The following is a 21,156-nucleotide window of genomic DNA, read 5'->3' on the forward strand; positions in this document are numbered from 1 at the left end:
TGTTCCATTTCATATTGTGCGAAAGAAAGTGCTGAGCAAGTTTTAATACCTGAAATTCATTCCTGACCTGTTTTGCACATTTTGGAAATGATCCAGTCCTGTATATTCCACCAACCGTAGCCAAGTGCCTCTAATCCTTTTAGCCAAGCTGTTTTAAACTTCATGCCTCTTTGGTTTGCCGGTTCTGACTTCAGGCCCTTTTAGATTTGCCCGTTCTGATACCATGTCCTTTAGACATTCCGCCTCTGGCACCATGTCTCCCATTCATCGCCAATTCATAAAATAAGAAGGCTTGGGGTTTCGCTCAGATGCTTTAATATATACAAACATATTAGGGTAGATATCAGTATCTGTAAATATGAACAAACTAGTTAACAAACAGAGCTTACATATATACATGCTTACATCTCAACAGCTAACTACAAAAATGGCAGTCAGGCTTGCACAGGCTCAGTATTTATACTCTAGTGCAAGCCCTTGGATAGCTTCTTAAAGGTATATACACACATTGATCTACGAGCAGAAATAAAACCAAGAAATTTGAAAATTGACAAATGTGGGATTCTAAAGCATTAGTTATATTTGTGAAGCATGACAGAACAAGAAAACCTGGAAATATTGGACTTTTTGACTTTGGTAAACATGTAAGGGACTGTAAAGCATATTCCCTACTTCATGCCATTAATGTTTGGTAGAACACTTAGCAGAGGGGAAAATGAAGGAAAGGGGAAAAGGAGGGAGAGAGTTAACTGTAAGTAAAACAAAGTTTTATTAACAGTAATATTTGTATAGTGCATGATATCTGCATGTTATAAAGTAATTTTTCTCAGTTATTTTTAAGTGTAAACAGGTACCCTGTTTTTTTCCTTCTTTTCTCGTTCTCCTTGTTCAGTTTGAAGAAATGAAGGTACTGCAGTGTGAAAAAGTCTGTTCAAAAGAGTATGATACAAGAAAAAATGATGTGCTTTTTCTCATCCTTGCATAGAGGAATGACTGGATTAAGGCTCTTGACCTTATCTAGTAACACGTTTTAAGAGAAAGTAAATAAAGAAGAACATTGGATATAATAAAGCTGACCTCTAGCAAATAAATAAATTAAAAATTATAATGGTAGATATGTAGTACTAAGGGGCTGCTGGCAAGGGAGGAGGATTACTCTGACATATAATTATATTCCATCTAAAACTGATCTAATGGAGCTTAAGCAAATTCTGGAAGAAACAATTCGTTTTCAGCAGGGAATTTTACTTGTAGGTTAGGGACTGGTATTTGATTTGCAACATGGAAAATGTGTCTGGGGGGCCCAGAATTGAAAATATAACAAAGGAGGGTAGATTTTTGAAAAAAAAAAATCATGAAAATATTTGGCATGGAAGAAGTGAATTCAGTAGCAGGAGTTCAGAGTGAATTTACATGTTCCCCAGGATATAAAAACTGGGCTAGGCTAGACAGAACTTAAATTTCACATATTTCAGATCATGCGCCAGTAATAACTAAATAAAAATGCAGGATAATGAAGTAAAATGAGACACTGGGGCTTTCCCACCTGTCTGTTGAAGAGAGAGGAATTTAGGGAATATGTAGTGGAAATTATTCAGGAGTTAGAAAAGACAGAAAATTCTTCTGAAATTATAGCTAGGGGTGGGATAAAATTAAAGTGGAGTTTAAAAATAGGATGGAAGTAAAAGACATGGTTTAAGAAGCAACAAGAATTATGTAGAAGGACTGACATGCTAAATATTGCAGAATAGGGCGAATCTCACAGAACAAGAGGAGGAGCAATTGCAGAATGCAAAGCAGAAAATAAATGATTACCTTGATAATATGCATGAGTTTAAAAAGATTGTTGATAAGCAACTGTTTTTAGATAATGCCAGAGCACAAAAACTCTTAGCATGATAAAAAGGATTTTCGCCAAGCTTAGGGGGCTTATAACAAGGATGCTAACGAGATCCTATAGAGGTACTAAAAGTGTTTCAGAAGTTTTATGAAAGTCTGTATATAGCAGAGAAATATGGAGATCAAGAAAGCTACAAATGGAAATGCGTATGGAGGAAGTAAGTATGCCAAGGTCAGAGGATGATGAGAAGACTCTATTATTAATAGGATAAGGAAGAGATGAGATAAAAATGGTAATGTATAACCAATGAACAGGAAAGTCCCCAGGAATAGATGGTATTTCTGTGGAAGTTTGGCAACTAGGAGAGAAAAAAACTGAAAGATCTGGAAGGTTTTGTTTAACAGTATTTTAAGAAGAGGGGGAAGTACCAACATCCTGGAAGAAAGTGGTGGTGGCTGTAATACTTAGAGAGGGTAAAGACCCATCAGATCCAGCTTCATACAGGCCCATTTCAATTCTAAGCCATGATTATTAAAGTGTTTGCCTATAATGGCTAAAAGAATAGTAAAGGTGATGCTAAACTTAATAGATATGGATCAGTATGAATTTGTGGATTGGAGGCAAACATTTGACAACATTGATGGACCACTGATAATCCAGAGAGAAAGCAGAATGTAAGAAAATACCACTCTTGGTGGGTCTTAGTGCAGAGAAAGCATTTGACAGAGTAAGCTGGGACTTTTTGAGCAGGGCAATGGAAGCATTCCCTGATAAAATCATAAGGTTGATTAGCAGGATATATAAGGAATTGGAGGTGAAATTTAAAGTGGATGGGTTCCTCTCTGATAATTTGTTTGAGCACAGGAACCAGGCGGGGTGTCCTCTTTCCCCTTTATTTGTACTATATTTAGAACCATTGGCAAAGAAAACAAGAGACTCAAAATTTCAAGGATGCAATTGGTATGGTAGTCAAGAAAAAACTGGCTCTATTTGCAAGTATCATTTTATACCTGATGAACCCAGAAAAGGAGATTCACTGCTGTGGAACATTTTGAGGCAGTTTCAGATCTTTTCAAGGCACTAAATTAATGAAGCGTAAACAAAGGCAATAGCTGTCAATTATGTACCCCCACACTAATTGATTCAGCAATATCCATATTTATGGAGACATGATAAAATGGAGTATTGATTAAAAAGGATTCTGGTGTAGCAGCTAAGGTTATGAAGGAAGATACTAAAAAGATAATACAAAAACTGAGATATTAGAAGCTCTGTTGTGTGGATATGGATAGCAAGATACAAGCAGTTAGTGTTTTTATTCCCTTCAGTTTTATACACAGGAAAGGCATAGTTTATCAACCAGAGAAGTTGTGGATAGCAATTAATAAAGAGCCAAATGATTGTATCTGTGAGGGAAAGACAGCAAGAGTAAGTGAGATAAGCTATTTTTTTTCAATTGAACAAGGCAGTTTGGGATTACCCAATTTGAAGGGGTATTTCAGAGCTACACAGTTAAGTCTGCTGTACATAGCATAAGTAGAAACATATAATTCAAAGTGGAAAGAGATGAATCGAGGGAGAAGTTCAAGAAACAAGGAGATACTGGAATTTTGGATGTAGATCCTTAAGAGTAACAATATCCATGTAGAATATTATATTCATAAAGTAACAGAAAGCATTCTATGAACTAAACAAGCACAGGCATGGGAAAGGAAAGGAGATTCGGCCTTTATGGATGACTGCAATTAAGGATACAGACAATAGGCAAGAGGGGGCTGGAATTTATTGGAGAAAAATGGTAAAATAACCAAGGTATCAGGAGCAAATACAGAAGGAAAGGTAATGAAATGAGAAGAGGGCAAGAATTTATTTGGACTGCAGGACAGAGATTGCCTTCCCTATCAAGGATCAATATCAGAGTATAGGCAAAGAGAAAGAACCAGGGGGATCCTGGAAGAAAGAACAGCACTAGTAGAGTTTTGGTAGAATCTAGAACAGAAGCTGCTGTTAAAAAAGGAATAATTAGTAATGTGTACATAATATTGCATGATAACTGTAAGAATCAGTCAGAGGAGGTTAAAAAGGATTGAGAAGAGAGATTGGATAAGCAATTCACAAAGAAGAATGGGGGACATATGTATGCCTTTCAAATATGCAACAACATTTAGAAGATTTAGGATCTTTGCTTGGAAGTGTTTACATATGTATTTTTATACCCCAAGTAGAATCCAAATAATTTTCCTTGGGTAGACAGCAAATGTTGAAGATGTAATGGGGAAGAAAGAGGCAACTGAGAACATATTTTTCTGGGAGTGTAACGAGTTGGCAGACTTTAAAGATTTCCTGCAGAATGCTGTGTCAGAGATGTAAGTTAAGCAAATTGCTGTAACTAAGCAAATGATTTTTATGAGCTATGATATAGAATCAGAATTGCCTAGACATGGTAAGGCCTTGCTGAGCCTAATTATGGTGGCTGCCAAAAAACAAATACTAGAAAATGGCAGTCCTAGTCTAAACCAAGAAAAAAAAAACAACAAGAAGGCTCAAGTCTAAAAGTTTAAACCAACTTTACTAGAAGTGGTGAAAATAGTAACAGAGATAAAGCAATTGGAATTGGGATCTTTAGAGAAGGGGTAATAGCAAGGTGACCATTTTGTTACGGGACTTAAACTGGGACATTTGAGGGCTGCCAGGTCTGCAATCCCAGTCTCCCAGCCCCCATGGGAGTGGAGATAGGGCAGCCATGTCATCTTGCACCAGGGCAGGCAGGTTGGATTCCCCGTCCTTCACCATGCACTGTAGGAATGCTACTCTGTGAATAGCACTACTGCCAGGAGGATTGAAGTGATGCACAATTGTCGGCGCCTGCACAGTAGGGGTAAGAGACTGAGGTGTGCCACAAAAAGTGCAGAGATGGGGGGAACCAGGGTCATCTCCCCTGCGAGTTTGAAAGACCTAGGTGCAAGGCAAAGTGGAGAACCAGTGTCACGGTAGTCTGGATGAGGGACTGTCTGAGACTTTGTGGCCCAGCAGAGTTCCATGAGACTGGGAAGATCCCCTGAAAGGCTCCAAGAGCATGCATGACACCACATGATTTGGCAGCAGTTAGGAGATATGTAACCCTGGATAAGAGCTCTCTCTCCTGGGTAGAACTGGAAACCCAGAGGGGGTCAGTCCCGATGGAAGTCTGGAAGGGAGAGAGAGAAGTAGAAAGTGACTGGTACAGGACAGTTCTCGCCTGGGTGAGGGGGGTACAGACCATGCCCCCTCTGAGACGGAAGTCTGGAAGGGGGGGGGAGAGGCAGATAATGGCAGGGATGGGTGAGCTTCTGCCTGGGTGTGAGGGGGGTCAGGCAGAGCTCCCCACAACAGAAGTCCTTAAGGGAGCACTAGGGCGGACAGCAGTGGGGCCTGGAGAGCTCCTGCCTGGGTGAGCGGGGTCAGACACAGCCCCCCCATGATGGAAGTCCTTGAGGAAGCACCAGGGTGGATGGCAGAGGATCCTGGAGAGCTCCTGCTGGGGCGAAGGTGTCCAACTTCACCCCATAACTGACAGCATCCTTGAAAAGTCCCCAGAGCTGCTGTGGCTGGAAAAGCAGGGGGACTCTGAAGCCTTCATGATAGAGGATCTGCCCCTCAGCAGCCGAGAGGAGTTCCGGAGGTGTGGACAGGATCAGAGGGAAGCTCCCCAGCAGATTTGGCAGCCTGCAGGAGACATGCAGGTGGAGGAGTCCCCTGATATGGGGGGACCACAGCTGGGGAAGGTCTCTTGGTCAAGTCGAAGGGGAGGACTGTAGGGCTTGGCCCTAACAGAAGTTAGTATTGGAGCACCAGACAAATGGATGTAGGGCCTGGAGTGCTCCTACCTGGGTGAGTGGGGTCAAGCAGAACCCCCCATGATGGAAGCCCTTGAGGGAGTGACTGACTGGCGGAAGAGCCTGGAAGGCTCCTGCCAGGGCGAAGGCATTTGACCTTACCCCATACCCAGTGGCATCCCTGAAAAATCGCAAAGTCCCCAGAGCTGCTTAGGATGGGAAAGCAAGGGGACTGGTCAGTCTGGGAACCCAAGTCAACCATTCAGTCTGAGTGGTCTAAACTGGGACTTTTCTGTGTCCCAAAGACAATGTTTGGGATTCCGGAACAGAGACTTCCAAACTGTTACTGTTCTGCAATAACTGGGAATGTTGGTCACCTTGGGTAGGAGCAAATAACATAAGAAAAATGGGAATTGTGGAAAAAGTACACCCAGAGGAGGAAAGAAGTTTAAAAGAAGGCAGGATTTGAATGGGCTATGTAATGTTTGACAATGACTGGATCGATTACAAGTGATGTATAATTCTTGCAACTACAGTTATGTCAATGTGGTTTGTGATGTATAATGTTTGCAACTAAAAGTATGCCAATATAATTTTTCATTTTTATAAATTTATGGTTGCCTTTGTCATCTGTGATAATTTAATAAAGATGTTTCTTGTTTTGAGCTTCTGTCTTCAAGGGTATCCTGTCATAATTCCACCCAGGTGAAACCGGTAGCTTGGGATTCTGTCCCACAAGCTGAATCAGAAACTGAGTTACAAGCTCTGATACTGATTTCAACCCTTTCTTATCTTTTTAAAGGGTAACATTAAGAATAATCCTTCATACCTAAAGAAGGCTCTGAATTTACTTTAAATCCATTTATTCATCTCTGTGTTGACAGCCGCGGTGGTGGTGCTGCGGTAGCGCTGTCGCCTCACAGTAAGACGCTGTCCAGTTCGACTCTTAGCTAGAGCATCTTCTGTGAGGAGACATGCGTGAATGAGCATACCTTCGTTGAAGGTTGTGCGTTAGGGCTGGCAACCCGGCACGTAAAAATCAACTGCCAATCATTAGCGGACCGGAGTTCCGCTGTGGCGACCCCTAACCGGGAAAAGCTGAAAGAGACAACATTCATCTGTGTTCTTTCATGAACCAAAAATCAGATGAGAAGAGAGTCCTCTGTACTCTTATACTACATTGAGGAGGTGCTTACTTGAATGAGGGTGCTAGAAGGTGAGGATGTCTTGGGGATCAGTGCCTTTGGAATATGTATGTATCTACTGACATGGCAAATTTCTTTTTATTTAAAAAGAGAAATTGCTATCAAAACAGGAAATTTCAAAATGGTTATCGCATTCCATCAGATTTTGTTATTCTCTGAATGGAAACTCCCTCCCTCAGAAGGTCAAAACTTACTCTACCAGTGCTTTGGCTTACTTTCAGGGCATTTTGGAAAAGGGGGGGTGGGGGAGTAGAATTTAGAATTCTTCTAAATGCAGCATTTTGGTCTAATGTACATGCCTTCGCAAAGCATTACAAGACTGAGTCTGTTGCCAGAGAAGAGCATGGTCTACTAGGTTTGTTCTCCAGGGGCTCCTGGACTCTGACCCCTCCGCTTCCTCCCTGGCTATCTAAACATTGGTAGTTATCCCATGTGATTTATGCTACTGCAACAGTGATCTAATGATAATCATAGTACAGAGTACTAACATCAAATGCCCCAAATAATCACTGTTGCAGTGCTAACACTCTCCCACTATTCCTCCTCCTCATTTTATTCTTTTTTGCTGTCCTACTGGATCATAATCCTCCTCCTCCTGTCCTTGGCCAAGATGAGGTTCTCCTGATTCCTGCCCCTCTTTTTCCTAGCACATAAATTTCCCGAATTTTTAACTTGGTCCTGTTAAATTTTACAGTCTTCCTTTTTTGTTTGAGAGGCAAGAAAGCTCTGATTTTCCATCCCCTTTTGTCTGATGTTATACCAGTATGCCCTTGTGCTTACTTGTGTGTGTGTGTGTGTGTGTGTGTGTGTGTGTGGTGCATGTGGAAGGCACCCATAGCTTTTGTATTGGCTGGATAAGTGTTGCATATTTTTTTTTGTCATGCAGCAGTGGTCTATTCAAAAATCTGTTGTTATGGTAAGTTTACTTATACAACTGCCCTTTCTAGGTCCTGAAATTCTGGTGACCAGGGTGGAGAGCATTAACTAATTTGCGCTGTCAATGTGAGAGAAGGAGCCTAAAGATCAGAGCTTACATAAGCAAAGGTGGCTTAAATGTATGTATGTATTCATTCTGTTTGTGGACCATGGTGGAGAACTGGTTAACTGACCCTTTTCAGCCATAATCCAGGCTCCATCCATAATCCAGGCTCCAAGGGAACAAGACTTTAAGCCAAAGTTTACAGTATAAGGAGCATATCCAAAGGCTGGAACATAAATTAAATGTAAGCTAAGTAAAATACATCTGATAGTTTCACAACAGCAAGTTTTACACAGGATTTTACACTAGTAAGTATTGCATAGGATATCTAAAATGTTAGTGTTGCATTTGTAATTTAAGCGTTTAATGTGTATAGCTTGCAAGGAGACTGCAGGTATTTTTGCATTTATACATTAGCTAGAGTTTTATAGTCTTGCTTCTCATAACTGCTTGCAATAGTGTTCTAGTAGACTGCACAGTAATAGCAGGACTTTTAAGGTTACATGTCATTATGTATCCCTAAAGCAAGTACAGTCTGGAATTAAGAAGAAGTGTTTTTTAATCTTTGTATATGTAAATTAGAAGAGATAAATTTTATTAGCCATGATTTTGGGAACAGAAAAGTACACAGTAATCCGCAGTGAAAGATTTTAAGTTGTGTAGTATTTATCCATGAGTGGTACATTTAGACCACAAGGGTGGCTCCTCTTGGTCCAATGGAAGCACAGTTGGGGTACACACCCCTTCCACTGATGTTTGCTATTATCCTTTGCCTCAGATTTTAAAGTGTCGTTGAGTTGTAGTTTTCCTTGTCAAATATGATTTGCGAAGATGACTTAAGTACTTTTTGCGTAAGGTATGTGTCTTATGTTTACCGTGCTGGGCTTGTAGTAATTTTAGTCATTAGAGCAGAATACTCAAGATGCTGAGTATAGTGTTGACATTTGCCCTGATCTGTGTACGACAGTCTGTCTTTTTTTACCCTTTCATCCTGTGATTGTGTGTCCCAAAGCAGATTTGAACAAGGCGTTTCCTATTTTTGAGGCATCTAGTGTGTGTCTAAGATCCAAGGAATTGCAAAACAAACCAGTTAAGAGCCTCAGACCTGGATAGCTTAAGTAAAATTGCAAGAGCAGTGTTTTTTCACAGGCTTTTTTGCATAAAGAAGCTGATTGTTATTTTTAAAAAAAAGTCTTAATCGACTTGTTTTGCAGCAAAATGCCCATGAAAATACTGCCGCTTTGGATATAGAATGCTGTAGGTTACTGGTGCATTAAAAGGAATTTTGTCCTGTAAATATTCCATATTGACGAAAATGCACTGAGTTGATGAAAAGAACATAAGGCTTATCCACATATTCAGTATTGTTCCTTTGTTTATTTGGAACTTAAACCCAAAATGTTTAAGGCAAAGGGTAAAATTAGTAGCGAGGATAACTGATTTCCCACACAAGAATTTTATTTTAACACCGTGCACCCCTGTCCACCCCCCCCCCCAGCATCCTATTAATATATTATCTTTCCTTCTTCAGAGCAAGAGCCAACCCATCCACTCTCTATCCAAGGCAAGACCATGTGGTACATTTAGTTGCTGACTGAGATGAGAGTCTTGACCCATTTGTTCCCCTTTGTAAGCAAGAGTCTGGTAATAAGCAGGATATAATTTGCCTGATGGTCCCCCTCCCTGTCTAAATGACTCCTTCAGGATGCCTGTTGGCTTCACTAGATGCCATTGCTCAAGAAGGTTTCCTGTGCATCCCTCTGCACACACCAGGTCCAGTACCCCTACTGTTTGTATATGAAAAAAAAGAGAAAGCTACATCAATCCGTTACCCATCTCCAGCAATCCCTGAACACTTATTTTGAGATCACTGGTGTGAAGAAAAACAGACTTCCCTGCTACCCCCAGACATATTGACATAAATTGCTTCTTCTCACTGGCTATTCCAGTACTTGATTCACTCTTCAGAATGTTGTCCATGCATGCCACAAAGCCAAGCAGTATATGACAGTTGAGTAAAAGTCCCTTGACAGATGAACTCCAGCCCTGTGAGGATCCTTACAAAGGCCAGCTAAGTTAGTTTGACAATTCAAGCCATGTGGCTGGGCACTTACTCAATGAGTAGCTGTGCTTTAATCCATACAGTAGCATCATCTAATATAGCAATAACCCACGCCTGGGTGTGGGTAATGTTGGATTTACCCATGGTTGGTGTGTTTTGGTCACGAGGGCAAAGCCCGAGTGGCCAAACAAAGCCAACCGTGGGTAAATCCAGCATTACCCACACCCAAAAGTGGGTTATTGCTATTATACAATGACATTATTTAAGAAACAAAATAATTACTTTTCTTAAATAATGGCATTGCTTAATGCCTCCTTGCTGCCCTTCTGCAGCTGTCTGGTATTCTGCGGCAGTTCTGATGTACTGCGCATGCGTATGCTTACGCAGTACATCAGAGCTGTGGGCAAAAGCAACGGAGAAAGCAAGATCTCAGTTGCTTTTTACAAACTGTTTTGCTGTGTTAAATGGGTTTAACATAGCGAGACAGCTTTAAAATGTTGTGTCTTTCGGCTTTTCCCGGTTAGGGGTCGCCACAGCAGAACTCTGGTCTGCTAATGATTGGTAGTTGATTTTTATGTGCCGAGTTAACAGCCCTGACGCACAACCTTCAACGAAGGTACGCCCATTCACGCATGTCTCCATGCAGAAGACGCTCTAGCTGAGAATCGGAACTCTGGTCCGCTAATGATTGGTAGTTGATTTTTATGTGCAGAGTTACCAGCCCTGACGCACAACCTTCAACGAAGGTGCGCCCATTCACGCATGTCTCCATGCAGAAGAAGCTGTAGCTGAGAATCGAACCGGACAGCGTCTTACTGTGAGGTGACAATGCTACCACAGCACTACCATCTCATGCAAGACAGCTTTAAAATAAGCAACGGAAATCTCCGTTGCTTATTTTAAAGCTGTCTCACTATGTTAAACCCATTTAACATAGCAAGACAGTTTTGAAAAAAGAAACGGAGAAAGCAAGATCTCCGTTGCTTTTTACAAACTGTTTTGCTATGTTAAATGGGTTTAACATAGCGAGACAGCTTTAAAAAAAGAAACGGAGAATCCCCGTTGCTTTTTTTAAAGCTGTCTCGCTATGTTAAACTCGTTTAACATAGCAAGACAGTGTTGCTGTAAGAGTTATAGTAATGGAACTGGACCTTTTTCCATTACTATAACTCGGATTTACAATGTGCATGCTGACCAATCAGCGTGCACGTTTTTGATTAATGGGGTGGTTGTTGTATAATGCTTGTGTTTATACTCCAAGCAAACCTCAGAGATAATTTTATCTCGGGTAAATTGCAATTGCTATAGGTGTGATTGGAGAGCGAGATTGGCAACCTGTTTTTTGAGAATGCAACTAGTTGACAGATTCAAAAATTTTCATATGGAGTACTTTGTCAGAAATGTTGGAAGAGCAAATGCTTGTAACTTAGCAAATTATTCTTTTGAGCTGGGACACAGGATCTGAATTGCCTTGACATAGTAAATCCTTACTAAGTTTAATGCTACTGGCTGCCAAAAAAGCAATTGCTAGGAAATGGAAGTCAAAGTCTAAACAAGCTGTAATTGAAGTGCTGAATGCTGTAAAGGAAATAAGAACTGGATTTAGGACCTTTTGCAAAAGGGAAGGAGCAAATTACATGCAAATGAAAATTGTGAGAACAAGATATGCAGAATAATGTTCAGGATGAGGTTAAGAAAAGGTAAGGAATGAACAATTTAAGTAATGTTGGAGTGAATGATAATTGTTGAAAAGAAAACATACACTAAATGAAAATAAAAAAATGTTACGTTTTCTTTTTTAGTAATATGTGTGTACCTTTATATCATTGCTTAAAATGTAATGATAAGGTGTTTTAAAAAATGCTAGTGGTCACTCATATTAGGTTACATAATGAACCGCCCCAATATCGTATTGGTTTGTTAATTTTGCGTAGGCAGGGCATCTTTTCATGCATGATGCCGGCTCCACCATACTTTGGTTTTGATTTTCTTTTAGAGTACAGACCTTATTGTGAAACGGATTTTATTTTGGACTACTTTTTGATTAATGAACCCTGTTAACTTTATTTTTTTTTTTTTGCATCTTTTCATTCTTTTTTAACACATTTATTGAATTATCACTTAAGGCATAGACAAATATGCATTTATATAAAGTAAAACATGCTCCCACTTACAAGCATTATACATTACCTATAATTATCAACAATCTAACATTACATAAATTGCAATTCCTGCCTTCCCTTAAGCCTTACTTCTCCTTCAACATATTATTCTTCATGTGTTGTTACCACACTTTCCTTTTGTTTCTATGTAATTTGCTCTTTCCATTTTCCAGAGACCCCACTTACAATTATTTTTTTCTCTGTTGAAATAGTCAGTATTTATAATACAGTTGCTTTAGACTTATTTCCATTTTGTAGTAATTGATTTTTGGCAGCCACCAGAATTAAACTTGAGGCCTTACTGTGTCTAGGCAATTCAGATCCTTTACCCCAGTTCAAAAAAAAAAAAAAAAAACATTTCATTAGTTACACCCATTTGCTCATCCAATATTTCTGCTGTGGTGGTGCAGTGGTTAGTGTCATCACCTTGCAGCAAGAGGTTCTCCAGTTCAGTTCTCGGCTGGGGTGCCTTCTGTGTGAATTCTGCCTGTCCTCCCTGTGGTCATGTGGGTTTCTTTCAGGTGCTCCAGTTTCCTCCCATATTCCAAAGACATATGCAGTAGGTGGATTGGACACTAAACTAGCTGTAGGTGTGAGTGTTTGTGCGAGTGAGTGGAACGGATGAACTACTGTGGCAGGTCTAGCCCACCAGGTAGTGTAAACCTTGGCTCAAGATGATTGTCACTGTTGAAGTGACACCCCGACCTCATTTGCAAAATGGGAAAAAGGGGTTGAGGATAGACGGATGGACTTTGTAGGGAATTTCTAAACTCTGCTAACTCTGCTAACTCACTACACTTGCAGAACATATGATGTTCTTCGTGTTTCACTGTTGCAGTCGTCACACTTGGGTTATCCTGCCAGGGGTAGCCCTCAGTCGGCCCAAATACCAGAGGCTTAGTATTTTTGCATCAGTTGCTGTCGCTCCAGGACTGATGTCAGGTCATCAGTGGTATAAAACCAGGCAGCCGACGCCATTACCACCAGTCTTTCTTGCCAAGGAGCCTGAAGCAGACGCAGTACGCACAAGTGCTGGTCAGCCGCTACCTGAGTTTTCTTTTCCGAATTGAAGTTAAAGTCTTCTAAAGCTAAGTACCCCATTGGGGATCCTTTTTATCTTGCTCTAACCGTTGTCAGAAAACATTAACAATTGTCTTGGCTGTGGAAAGCAAATACCACACCAAAACTTCCATTCCTACTGCGTCACCTGTTTAGGCCCAGACCACACCCCTCGCTGTCGCATTTGTGCTTTGTTCAGTGCCAGAACTATACATCGTTGTTATTATAGCTAAATATTTTTGCTCTCAGTATGGTTTCAATATTCCAGTATGGCTTCGGTAAGCCATCCGACTACCGACCTTCTGAGAAAAACGTAAGGATAAAGACAGACCGCACAGGTCCAAAACTGCCAGCTACACTTCCGTTAAGCTAGTCGCCAGTTCTCCAGTCCTCAATGAGGTGCTTTCGCAGCCCCTGATGCCCGCTTCTGTAGATTCGCAGGCCGCTACTGAGACCCGTTTAGATTCCGGTATTCCACAAGACTCTTCGAAGGATCCTGTGGATGTCTCTACCTTGGATGGGTCTGGAGCCGCTGAGCAGGCACGGACTTCCGTGGAAGTTCTTTGCAGTACCAATACTTGACACAAACTGACAACTTCTTTCGCGTCTTCAGTTGTTTCTAAAAGTACCGAGTTTCTAAGGCCCAGGGTATGAACTACGCCTAAAAAAACGACCCATGCTCAGGCACCTGCTTCCATGCCTCAATCTCAAATGCTTGAAATGGTGGAAGACATTATTATGCTTATTAGGGGAGGCCAGGCTATCCCTTCCAAAAGAAAGAGACTTGTCCCCAGTAGTTTTATCTGAACAGGAGTCTGAAGACTCTTGAGTTTTCTGAATATGAAGACATACAACCCCTCTCTACGTATGAGGATTCTGATGCAGAGGAATCCATTCCTTCTGCCTCTCCTCCCAAGAATTTTTCATTTAGTGAAACCCTACATACTTTAAGGGAGCATTTCCAATGGGAATGTTAGGACCATCCCTGGTCAAAAAAAGAGACTCGGGGAATTCTTAGATTTACTGCAGCACAGACCTTTAGCCATTCCTCCTGTCCTGGATGTTGTGGATGATGTTTTTATGGAATCCATTTGGGCTCTTGACACCCTTCCTCCTGCTCCCAGGAAACCTGATGGGTACTACAGAGCCCCTGACTCAAATTCCTTTTCAAAAATCCTACTGCTGACCCAGAGGTCATCTCCCAAGGACCTAAAAGAATTAAAGCAACCTCAGGTAAGAATCCCACCCACTCAGACAGGGATTCCCTAGCTTAAGACAGATGGGGTAAAAAAGTATACACCTCTGCAACTCTTGCTATCAGAGCACTAAATTGTCAGTTCTGCATGCTGAAATATCAGCAGCATACCATGGAACTCCTTAAACAAAAAATGTCTTCCTTTCCTGCTTGTGCAGAAAATGAAGAATTACAAGAGCTTATGCATTCTGCAAGCCAAGTTACTAAGCACACTGTGCAATGTGGCTTTGACCCCCTAGAAGCATCTTGCTGGTTCTGTCCTTAGAAGGCATGCTTGGCTTAAGGAACAGACCTTGCCAGACCATGTCAAATCAAAATTATTGGACGCACCATTGAACAAAGACCATTTGTTTGGCACCAAGGCAGAAGAGGTCTTAAAGATGGAAGAAAAAGCTAAATCTATGCAGACAGTTAGACTTTTTACAGGTCCAACCTCCGAGGTTCAGTAGATATTGCCCCTCTCAGCACTGGTCCTTTCTGGCCCCCTCCAGGCCAGCTCAGCCCAGACCCAGGGGAAGCAGACCCTCTAGACAGCAGTCCCAGGGAATGCAGAGATCTTAACAATGGAGTTCCTCCTCTTCAAAAGCATGGAGTGCTAAGCCACCCTTATGGTAAGAACTCACAATGACTTTACCTCTGCCCACCTGCTCCTAGGAGGAAAACTCTCCTTCTATGCAAACAACTGGGCCTTTATTACCAACGACCAATGGTTCTCAACATAGTGTCCCAGGGATACAAATTTTATTTCAACACTCTGCTAGCCCCAAAAGGGTTCCCATATCTTCTTCCAAGCCAGTGGGCAGAGGCCAAAAAGCAAGTCTATTCCCTGCTTTCCATGGGGGCAATACAGCATGTTCCTGAAGACCAGATAGACCAAGGTTTCTATTCCAGACTCTTCATGGTACCCAGACAAGAGGGAACCTGGCACCCAGTCCTTGATCTATCCATTCTAAACACCTTTCTGGTGATAAAATTCAAAATGCTCACCTTACAGCAGCTTCTTCCTATGCTTTCCAAGGATACTTGGTTAGCCACCTTAGATCTAAAAGAGGCTTACCTACACATCCCAATCAGGGAATCTTGCAGGAAATATCTACGTTTCAGGGCAGGATCTATGCACTTTCAGTTCTCTGCGCTTCCCTTTGACTTATCCACTGCTCCTAGAGTTTTCACAAAATGCCTGGCTCCAGCCATTGCTTTTTGCAGACAAAGAAATATTCACATTTACCACTTAGACGATTGCATGATTCAGGCAGACAGTCAGGAAAAACTGTTACAGCACCTGACCTTTGTAAAGGACCTACTGACCTCCCTGGGGTATACTGTCAACAAAAAGAAATAAAAACTAGTCCCCATGCAAACAATTGTATTCCTGGGAGCAAGCCTGGACACAGCATCCCAAATGGCATTCCTTACTCCAGAAAAACAAGCCTATCTGACAGGCTACTTCTCTCAACTAGCCACCAGAACCCAGTTATCCACAAGGAAAATCCTGCAAGCTCTAGGGCTCATGGCCACCTGTATTCTACTCATTCCATATGCCAGACTGCATATGAGAAAACTACACTGGTACGTAAAAAGCCTTTGGTGTCAACACACTCAAGACCTGGAAACTGTCATACTTATGATACCCTGTCTAAGGAAAGATTTTCTTTGGTGGGCAGCAGCATGCAACCACAACAAGGGACTTCCCTTCTCACAACCCCACGTCGCCCAGACCCTCGCCACAGACGCATCAGACTATGCCTGGGGTGCACACCTGGACGGAAGGGGCATTCAGGGCCATTGGAGCCCAAATCAAATACATCTGCACATCAACCAAAAAGAGATGCTAGCTGGTCAGTGCGCCTACTGTCCCCAGGGCCTCTAGTGATCAAAACAGACAACACCACAGTGATGTGGTATATCGACAAGCAGGGAGGGGACTCACTCTTATCCTGGTATATCGACAAGCAGGGAGGGGACTCACTCTTATCCTGTCTGCAGGCTCGCCATGACCCTTTGGCACATGGCCTCAGCCATGCAAATACTTCTGCTAGCACAATTCCTGCCAGGCTCCCTAAACTCTCTGGCAGGCAACTTAAGCAGAAACATGCTAGACCCATATGAGTGGCAGCTAGAAAACAAACCCTTCAACTTTGTAACCCAGAAATGGGGCACCCTGAAGGTGGACCTCTTTGCCTCCCACTCTCGCAAATTCTGCACCAGGGAACCTCACAGCAAGGCCTGGAAACTGGATGGTCTATCCTTCCAATGGATAAACCTCTCTATCTCTGCATTTCCCCCTCTACCACTCATTTCAAGGGTACTGCTCAAAATAAGGGAGGAAAAACCAAGGGCACTCTTGACTGCCACAGACTGGCCACACCAGCACTGGTACGCACTGCTGCGCAGCCTGTCACCCCTGCCACTATGGCACCTACCTCAGATCCCAACACTCCTGACCCAGAAGAATGGAGAAGTCATGCATCCACAATTGCAGACCCTGAACCTGGCAGCCTGGCCCATTCCCTGACCTCTCCTCCATCTGCCAGCCTAAGCAAATAAGTCCTGGATGTTATACGTGAGGCCAGACGTTCCAGCACTAGAAAATCCAATGCTGGCAAGTGGAAATGGTTTTGCACCTGGATCCAGGCTAAAAGAGCCGATTACAGCACAGAGCCACCTCTCTTCTCACACCCTCTCATCAAACAGTTCCTAAGAGAGGCTAACAACTTAAGGCCACCCAGAAGAGCTCCTATCCCAGCTTGGGACCTTAACTTTGTGTTGGAAAAGCTCACCCTTACCCCCCTTTGAGCCTGCAGCTTCAGCAGACTTAAAATTCCTCTCTTGGAAAACTGTCTTGCTTCTGGCCATCACTTCAGCTGGAAGAGTTTCAGAGCTACAAGCATTCATGGCTGTAGAGCCCTTCACCATTTTACATGCTGACAGGGTCTCCCTCTGGACTAACCCATCCTTCATGCTTAAAGTAGTGGCCAGTGTAGCAATCAATCAATCCATTAATTTGCCCATCTTTTTCCCTAACAAAACAAGGGGGAAAGGATTCTGCACTCTCAAGATGTGCGCAGACAGCTCAGATTCTATCTGGATTGGACTAAATCTTTTAGAAAAACTGACCAATTGCTAGTCAGCTTCACAGCAGGGGCAGAGGACAAGGCCATATGCAAACAAACAATCTCCAAATGGATAGCACACTGCATCCACTTCTGCTACAAACAGCATGGAAAACCACCCCCAAAGGGGATCAGGATGCATTCCACCAGGGCAACTTCCACCTCTGCAGCTATTCTAAGAGGGGTCCCCACCAGGGGCATCCTGGAAGCTGCAAGATGGACTTCTCTTCATAAATTCACCAAACATTACCACCTGCATATCTTCTCCAAATCCAGGGCAGGCTTTGCCACTGCAGTCTTGTAGGGCATCCTAGCCAACCCCAGTCTTCTTGACTGCCTCCATCCTTTTCTTCAGCTTTGGGAATCAACCCAAGTGTAATGACTGCAACAGTGAAACACGAAGAACATAATACAATTATGTACGCTTACCATCATTGTAGATGTTGGAGTGTATTCACTGTTGCAGTCCTGGATGTTCATCGTGTTACCCTGCTGCAATCATCACACTTGGGTTATCCTGTCGTCAGGCGGTCCCGCAGTCGGCTGGAATTCCAAAGTCTTGGTCCGGCATCGGTTGCTGTCGCCTCTTCCCTGACACCAGTGCGCCAGGGGTATATATAATGCAACCGACACCATTTTCTTCAGTCTTTCTTGCTGCGCGGTGCCCGAAGCAGAAGGAGTTCGCAAGTGCCGGTCGGCCGGCTCCTGAGATTTTCGAATTCGAATTTCAGACCAAAGTTTTCTATAAAGCTAAGTACCCCATTGGGGAAACTTTTCTTGCCTCAGACCAATGTCAGAAAAAGTTAACAATTGTATTTCTTGTGGGAAGCAAATACCTCATAAGGATTTTCATTCTTATTGCATACCTTGCCTAGGCCCAGACCACGACGTCACTTCTTGTCGGTTTTGTGCTAGGTTTAATAAGAGTACTATTAAAAGACTCTTTGATTTCGCATGACACTACTTCGGTAGGAAATTTAACTACACCATGCCGTCGGAGCAACCGACTACCGGCGTGCACAAAAAACGCAGTGATAAAGACAGGCAGCCCAGGCCTAAGCCAGATTCCGAGGCCTCGGCTGATCCGGTCCTCAGTGAGGCTCCGACGCAGCCCCTGACTACCGCAGATCTGGAACCAGAGACCGCTATGGAAATTTTGACAGAATGTACCATGCCAACGCAGCCTTTTACTTCAGGCCCTTCCGACGACTTTGCTTCAAAAGATGTCGGTGCTACAGAAACGCCATCGGTTTCTAAAGGCGTTTTCAGACCAACGACTCTCACCATTAAAACGTTTTCTAAGTCGAAGACTCCTTCTAAATCTAAAAGGACTGCACTTCAGTCTCCTGTTCAAGGCCCTATGCCTAAGAAACAGATGCTCAAAATGGCTGAAGATTTGATTTCTTTAATCGGGGGTTCACAGCCTCCTCCTGACAAAAGGCCTAGACAAGAGGAAGATTTTGCTTCCTCTGAGCAGATGTCCATTTCTTCAGACTCCTCTGAGGACCAAGACTATTCCTTCTCTCCTTATAAAGATTCTGATGCTGAGGACTCCATTCCCTCAGCTTCTCCTCCTGAAGACTACTCCTTTGGGGAAACTTTACACACTATGAGGGAACATTTTCACTGGGAAGGTCAAGACTACTCTGATTCAAAGAAAAGGCTCAGAGAGTTTATTTTACTCCCCCAACACAGACCACTTGCCATCCCACCAGTTTTGGACATTGTGGAATGATGTCTGTTTAGAATCCAGTTTCAACCCAGACTCTCTACCTCCTGCTCCGGCTAAGCCTGACAGATACTACAGAGTGCCTGATTCCCACAAATTTCTTTACAAAAGCCCAGTAGCTGACCCAGAGACTATCTCCCAGGGTCCCAAGTGGGCTAAAGCTTCTATGGCTAAAAACCCAGTACCTTCTGAGAGGGATTCCAGAGCACTAGATAGGTGGGGGAAAAAGGTTTACACCTCAGCCACACTAGCTATGAGGGCACTGAATTGTCAATTTCATATGCTTAAGTATCAGCAATTTCTAATCTCTCAGTTAAAGCAAAGAATAACCACTCTCCCTCAACAATCTGAATTGAAAGAAGTACAGGATCTGTTGCACGCCACTGAGCAGGTGGGCAAACATACCTTACAATGTGGGTTTGATTCTTTGGAGGCCTACAGAGCAGCTGTCACTGGGTCTGTTATACGTAGGCATGCTTGGTTAAAGGAACAAACTCTGCCTGATCATGTTAAAGCAAAACTACTAGATGCTCCCTTACAGCAGGATGTTTTTTCTGGAGTTAAAGCAGAAGAAGTTTTAAAGAAAATGGAAGATAAGGCAAAATCTCTGCAGACAGTCAACAATTTCCTACAAGTACAGCTCCCTCGCTTCAGCAGAAACTGGCCAACAACAAATTGGTCCTTTCCAGCCACTGACAGACCACAGAGGGGTAAATACAGACGCCCAAGGGGCAGAGGACAACCACAAGCCCAGTATAAACCTCGCCAATGGGGCACTACAACACAGAAGGGTAGAGAAGACAGGTCTCAATCCACCAGAAGGCAAACTCAATGACTTGCACCTCATCTGGCCAAGCAATACTCTCTTGGCAGCCCCCTTGGGGGGGAAACTCGCACTTTTTGCAGACAACTGGCACATGGTCACAAAGGACAAATGGGTCCTAGACATAATTTTACGAGGATACAGATTCCACTTTCACACCTTGCCAATGAAAAGAGGAATGCCAAACCTGCCACAAAATCAATGGGCAGAGGCACAAAAACAAATTACAGCTCTCATGGACATGAGAGCCATTCAACTGGTACCTGCACGGGAGCAAGGCCAAGGATTTTACTCAAGAGTCTTTCTAGTGCCCAGAAAGGACAATGCCTGGAGACCAATTCTGGACCTTTCAATCCTAAACACTTACAAGTACCCAAATTCAAGATTCTAACACTACAGCAGCTACTTCCCATGTTGGGCAAGGAAGCATGGCTAGTAACGTTGGACCTCAAGGAGACATACCTGCATGTCCCTATCAGACAAAGTTGCAGAAGATACCTCCGTTTCATTGCAGGTTCAACCCATTACCAATTCTCTGCACTGCCCTTTGGCTTATCTACTGCGCCCAGAGTTTTCACAAAATGCCTGGCACCAGTAATTGCGTACTGCAGACAAAGAGGAATTCAAATATATCCATACCTGGACGACTGCCTCATCCAAGCAGAAAGCAAAGACATTCTCTTACATCATCTGGCCTTTGTAAAGCATCTACTAAACTGCCTGGGGTACACAGTAAACGAAAAGAAGTCAAAACTAGTACCCTCACAAAAAATGACTTTCTTGGGTGCCAGCTTGAATACAACGGCCCAGAAGGCTTATCTTATGCCAGAGAAGCAACTACAACTGACTCAATATTTCAAGACAATGGCAACAAAGACCCAATTGACTGCAAGAAAAATTCTGCAGGCTTTGGGCTTCATGGCATTTTGCATACTAATAATACCATTTGCAAAGCTGCATATGAGGAAATTACAGTGGTACCTAAAAAGCGTATGGTCTCAGCACAGCCAGAGCTTGGACACAATGATATCTCTCATTCCCTGCCTACAACAGGAATTTCTATGGTGGTCACAGGCATGTCACCTCAACAAGGGTCAGCCTTTCACCTTGCCCC

At 42.9% G+C, this 21,156-nt stretch overlaps 1 protein-coding gene across 1 annotated transcript in view; it reads left to right on the forward strand.

The window, feature by feature from the left end:
- HERC3 (HECT and RLD domain containing E3 ubiquitin protein ligase 3) overlaps window positions 1-21,156 on the forward strand; it is a 1,624,372-nt gene that overhangs the window by 898,189 nt on the left and 705,027 nt on the right. The gene's annotated exons all lie outside the window — the stretch shown is intronic.

The sequence above is a fragment of the Protopterus annectens genome, chromosome 2.part0, assembly GCF_019279795.1.
Source record: "Protopterus annectens isolate FY-2018-M chromosome 2.part0, PAN1.0, whole genome shotgun sequence".
NCBI classification, from domain to species: domain Eukaryota; kingdom Metazoa; phylum Chordata; order Ceratodontiformes; family Protopteridae; genus Protopterus; species Protopterus annectens.